The sequence below is a fragment of the Myxocyprinus asiaticus genome, chromosome 28 (genome assembly GCF_019703515.2).
Source record: "Myxocyprinus asiaticus isolate MX2 ecotype Aquarium Trade chromosome 28, UBuf_Myxa_2, whole genome shotgun sequence".
Classification (NCBI taxonomy): Eukaryota; Metazoa; Chordata; class Actinopteri; order Cypriniformes; family Catostomidae; genus Myxocyprinus; species Myxocyprinus asiaticus.
Genome location: NC_059371.1, coordinates 4,339,549 through 4,345,548, shown reverse-complemented (window position 1 = coordinate 4,345,548; position 6,000 = coordinate 4,339,549). Strand labels below are relative to the sequence as shown.

At 42.3% G+C, this 6,000-nt stretch overlaps 1 long non-coding RNA gene across 1 annotated transcript in view; it reads left to right on the top strand.

Moving 5' to 3' along the window:
• The first annotated feature begins 5,433 nt into the window (after nucleotides 1-5,433).
• LOC127418969 (uncharacterized) overlaps nucleotides 5,434-6,000 on the top strand; it is a 983,530-nt gene continuing 982,963 nt past the window's right edge. The window contains exon 1 of the long non-coding RNA XR_007893577.1: nucleotides 5,434-5,489. This is a non-coding gene — a long non-coding RNA (uncharacterized LOC127418969). The remainder of the gene's footprint in view (nucleotides 5,490-6,000) is intronic.

Below are 6,000 nucleotides of genomic sequence, written 5' to 3'. Positions count from 1 at the left end.
CGGATGCATGGAGGATTCGGTTTTCAGAGTGTCAGGCGCCTCCTGCAAGAATAAAACTTCTCATAGGACACAGTCAGTGGCTGACAACATGCAAAATTTTGGTCTATAGGTCTGTTCCCAACTCAAAACTCTCAACAAGAATATTTTTGAAAACATTAAATATATCACATGAGTCATGTGGAGTCAGAGGAGATGTTAAAGGCATCCACTGAAATGTTCAGTTGTTGTTTTCTGGGTGAGGAAATCAAACAGACGTGTATTTCAGATGAGCAGGTAAGAATTGTAATTCTCTAAAATGGTTAATGTTTCTGAATGAAACCTTTTTCTGAATGTTTGATATGATATACAGTGTATAATTCTTTAGGAGTATGCTATGGACATGAGTTTTTATTTATCTGTGCATTAATTTGAAATGTTATTAGGCACTGTGTTTTGTTGGAATTTGTTGTAATGAAACAATATTTTGATCATAAATGCTCGGGGACTCTTAATGTAGTACAAGGATGTGCTGATGACTGACATGATATTGGCCTATACTGTAGATGTTAATGATGCACTCCTTTTATAATCATAGCATAAGGATATGCTTGTATTATGTCTCAATGTCAGTACTAACTCAGACAGACAGATAGAAACCTATCATGTGGTTTGTTGCCTGCACATCAGCCCAGTTGCACTGACTGCCCCCTGCTGACTGCTACTGGCAAAAACTTGAAAGTCGTACTTCAAGCTTGAATTGCTCCTCTGGAAGGAAAATTCCTTATGGAATTTATGGCGAGGGGACATGCTGAATTGCATAATTATTATTATTTAATTTTATGTGTCATTTTCATATAATAAATCACACTGAATTAATGCACTAAATTGACAGCCTTATACAATAGATAATTACTTTATACAATATTTCTGAGACAGTTAGTAGCAGGTAAACTAGGAGATACTTTATTATATACTGTATTGGTAATCAAGTGAGTTTAGAAGCGTAATTGTTTCAGACACAAAGCATGTACACAAACTGATGGCATCTTTAAAAAAAGGCCTCTGATCTAATGGGGATTGTGTTTTGCTCTCTGATTAATTCAGGTGTGTGCGTGCACATATTGACAGTGGTTGTACTTAAAAGTGTTTGTCACTTTGTTAATAAGTCAATATTTGTGTGAGCAGTATCTGAATGAATGCTTTCATCCATGACTGTTCTATTGCTAATTTTACATACACGTACATGCATGCACAAATACTCACATTGTGCTTTTATACTTTATACTTTGTATAATTTAACCCTTTACATGTTAACACACAATACAGCTATTTTTTTTTTAATTAGAGAGCTGCCTTGCTGTCTGTCTAAAGAGGTCACCCTATGAGGCAGCATCCAAACTGAAATGAAACTGCAATTTGGAACACTCTAGCACCAACACCATGTGTCACATAGTGTTCCCTGTCTGTCACTCACTCGACATTGTGTCGATGTAGTGACACTAGGGGTTCGATCTTTAGAGCCCCAATCACCTTTGCTTAAAATAGAAAAGGCCAATGAGAACTGGCGAGTGGAATTTGCATCCCACTCTCCGCCCCCGGACATAAGGGTATAAAAGGAGATGGTGTGCACCACTCATTCAGATTTTTTCTTTGGAGCCGAATGCATGCTTGTGTTTGTCCTCTCACCTTTCGCTTACGCTGCTGGATTTTGCAGCGCATATCAGCGGTCACCCTCGCACGGTCGATTGTTGTGCTTCCCCTGGGCGCTTCAGCGGCTGAGTCCGCAGGTGCTAAAAGAGTATATTCAAAAGAGTAAATTTCCTTCTAAAAGAGCTTGCGCAAACGCTTGGCATCTTTTTAAAGATGTCCTTCCGCGTTTGCGCTACTGGATGTGGCCGTTATCTCTCCCCTCCGGACGGCCATGAAATCTATCTCGAGTGATTGGGGCACCAGCACGCCGAGGCAGCTTTCATGGAAGGGTTATGTTCTCATTGCAAGAACATACCCATCAGAACGTTGCGGTCGCGGCTCACTTCCTTCTTCATGAAGCAAGGAGCCACCGCGGCTGCTCCCCAACCCACTCCGTCCTAGGCTGATGCTCAGCCGGCTGGGTCGGCAAGCACCGCGGGTGATTTGGATGTGGATATGGGAGCATTTTCGCTGGCTCAACCCCCGCGGACCTCCCATCCCCTACGGAAGAGCTGTCAAGTGATACAGGCGGTCCGCCTCAGGACAGATTTAATGTGTCGTTCGCGGCTCGCGACGAGGATGAGCTTTCGGTCGCAGCATCGGAGGGTGGGCTTCTGCTGTCGGAAGCAGACGAATCTTCTGAGTTCCCGCCCACGGGCAGTAGAGCACAGGTTGAGGCGGTTGCTGAGATGGCAGCCGTGCTTGCCCGGGCAGCTGCGAACATCGGGCTGAAGTGGAACCCTCCACCCTGCCCTGAGCATTCGCGGGTGGATGATGTTTTCTGGGCTCGGAGCGTGACTCACGGCCCAGGTGCCTGCTTTTTCTGCCCGTACACGGCTTTGTGGGCTCGTCCATCCTAACTACCCTCGACGGTGGAGTGGCTAAGGGATATGTTGAGCTCCCCTAGGTAGAATGCACAGTAGCGGTGCATTTATGCCCACAGGGTGCAGCCACCTGGCGTCTCTTTGCAAACTGATGTTCTTCTCGTGGGGAAGACCCACAGAGATGCGCCTTCGGGTCTGTGCTGTCGTTCTTTCAGGAAGGGCTGGAGAGATGGCTGTCTCCCTCTACCCTGAAAGTATACGTGGCTGCCATAGCAGCTTACCAGGACACACTGGATGGGAGGCCCTCACGACAGCGCAACCTGATCAACAGGTTCCTCAAGGGCGCGAGGAGGTCCGGGCGCACTCCACTAGAGGTGTTGCATCCTTCTGGGCACTGGCAAGGGGGACCTCTCTAGCAGACATATGCAGAGCTGCGGGTTGGGCTACACCCAATACCTTTGAAAGGTTTTATAACCTACGCATAGACCCAGTTTCGATCCGAGTGTTACATGGTAACAGCAGGTAGACCGGGCGGCCGGTCGGGTGTACCACTTGTATTGCGCCTTTCCCCTTTTTCAAAGGTGATAATGTGCGCCTTTTTGTCCACAACAGTTCCCTGTATCCGGTGAACCCCGGACGCCTCTTTAATTCTTAAGCACTGTTCGGTGACGATCTCGGCAGAAGAGTAATGACACCAGGCCCAGTACTTGTGGTATGCCCCTTTTCAAGTGAGCCCGTGTGCTCGGGCTCAGTGCTCCATGCATGGTGATTCCCCCTTGGTAATCCCGTATGATGAGTTTCCAATGTTCAGTTTCCCCTTAGGTGAACCCTGTGTTTCCCCTCACCAGAGCTTTCCCTGCCTCGGCCACTGTGGCTGCATACCCTCTCTGTAGATAGGGTCCTCCAGTGGTATCATTCCATATGTGAACTTCCCCGTTGGTAAGTCCATGTGAGGTATTCTCCACATGTTAACCTCCCTCCGGTAGGATGTGGTCTCTGTAGTGCTCTCCTTCCTGGAGAGGGAAGACCACTTCCCAGCGCTATTCTAGAAAGTGCTCAGTGGGAAATTGCTTAACAGTAAATCAGGAAAGGCACCGCCGGTAGCCTACTTGGGTAAGTGCCTTCTCCCCCCATAATGGGACTAGGGAGATGCCTTACCTAAGTCGCTGGAAGGTCATGGCATGGTTGAGTGCTTGCTGCGAGGCACGCAGCAGCTTGCCCGTGTCCACTCTTCCGTACCTTGTGACACGGTTCAGCACCTGCGGCATTTCCTATTGGAACCCCTAATGTCACTACATCGACACAACATCGAGTGAGTGACAGACAGGGAACGTCTTGGTTACTGATGTAACCTCTGTTTCCCGATGGAGGGAACGAGACGTTGTGTCCCTCCTGCCGCGGCGCTGCCATGGCCGGGACTCTCTATCGGCTCCTCAGTATAAATCTGAATGAGTGGTGCACGAAGTGGAGCATGCAAATTCCACTCGCCAATTCTCATTGGCCTTTTCTATTTTAAGCGAAGGTGATTGGGGCTCTCAAGATCGAACCCCTAGTGTCATTACATCGACACAACGTCTCGTTCCGTCCATCAGGGAACAGAGGTTACATCAGTAACCAAGACGTTTCTCATATGAAACATATGAGAGATTTCACTCACAAATTTTTTCCAATAGAGTCTGATGTTAGCATATTGCTAAGCTAACGTAACATTAATAATAATAATTAAAAAAAACAAGTATTGAGTAAAATAGTTTAGCTATTTTATTGATATTGAAGAAAGTTAGTGGCATATTTAAATGTGATCTCTCATTATTTGTATGGATTCATATGTAAAGTGTGGTTCTATCATACATATAGATTTGTAATGTACATTTGCATTGACACTGTAAAAGTTAAAGGATTTTGTTTAAATAACTTTAGAGACATACAAATATTAATGGGTTTAAAGAATCTGAAGTTTTGGAACAACTGTTAACACACACACATTAGGAAATTATTGAAATGCATGTTAATATTACACCATAATATTGAGTGTTTCACTTCTATTTTTCCTCCTTGTTGAGGTTTGATGATAATTACATTTAGCCATACAAATGTTGGAAATAAATATATTCTTATTAGTTCCAATGCAGGCTAGATACAAGCTTCGGTTGAGGGCAAGATTATCAGCGAGCAATAATGTAAATTTCAGTATCTCTTTTGCACAAGGCAATTGTATGGCTAGATGCAAGGGTCATATTGATCAATTTTATGATCCATATGATCATATTTATTTATTTTTTAATTATTTTTTTCTTTTTGACCACTGTGATCATTATGAACTGTGGTTGTATGCAGGGTTGGGGAATAACGGAATACATGTAACGGGATTACGTATTTAAAATACAAAATATAAGTAACTGTATTCCACTACAGTTACAATTTTAATAATTGGTAATTAGAATACAGTTACATCCAAAAAGTATTTTGATTACTGAAGAGATTACTTTGCATTTTATTGTCATTTGTTTCATTTGATATTTAGTCCTTTCAGATGGAAAACATTTATACATATAAATGATGCGATCCAAAGTGCATTTGAACAGCGGTGAAACAGTTTCTTATGATGTGTTACATTCATACGAGCAGACAGAGAAGTACGTTTGAAGTAAGTTTGGAGCAGAAGAAATAGAAATAAACCTTGTGTAAATTGTCAAAAGCTAAAATTATATTTCTAGCCATTTTACATGAACGTTACCAGGCACGATCATATTTTGTTTATCAAGAAAATTCACGTTGGATCATAATTTCTTCTTTTCTAGTAAGATCTTTGATATTAGGGCAAAAGTCATATTCTTGATAATATATATATATTTTTTTTTTCTGTAAAAATATCTAAAAATCCTTAAAACGATCAATTTGATTTATCTTGTTTTTGAAACAACACTGCATAAGATAATTAGGTTTTTCAGAGAATGTATTTTTAACATGTGTATTTTGTCTTACTGTACTGGCAGAGTTTTATAGTTAAAACAAGTGAAAAAATCTACCAGTGCTGAAGCAGTAATCCAAAGTATTTAGAATAAGTTACTGACCTTGAGTAATCTAACGGAGTACGTTACAAATTACATTTTACAGCATGTATTTTGTATTATGTAGTGGAATACATTTCAAAAGTAACCCTCCCAACCCTGGTTGTATGGCAAGAGTTGCCTAAAGATTCTTAAAAATTTCTCCTGTTGTGTGCCACGGAAAAAAATAACATCAGACAGGTTTGGACGAATGTAAGGGTGTGTAAATACACTCCAGACATCACTGTCTACCGTACTTCATACCATACCTCTTGATATAACACACAGAGCAGTAACAGAGACCTCTAGACATCATTACTGTACCCTGCTGAAGACAACAACAGATGGAAGAGAACATGATTGACAGATGGGTAAAGAGTACAGCAAAAATGCTTGGTGATTACTGTAACCAGTGAATTGCACTTAATAGCTTGTGTATGATTGATTTTGGTGTTTCT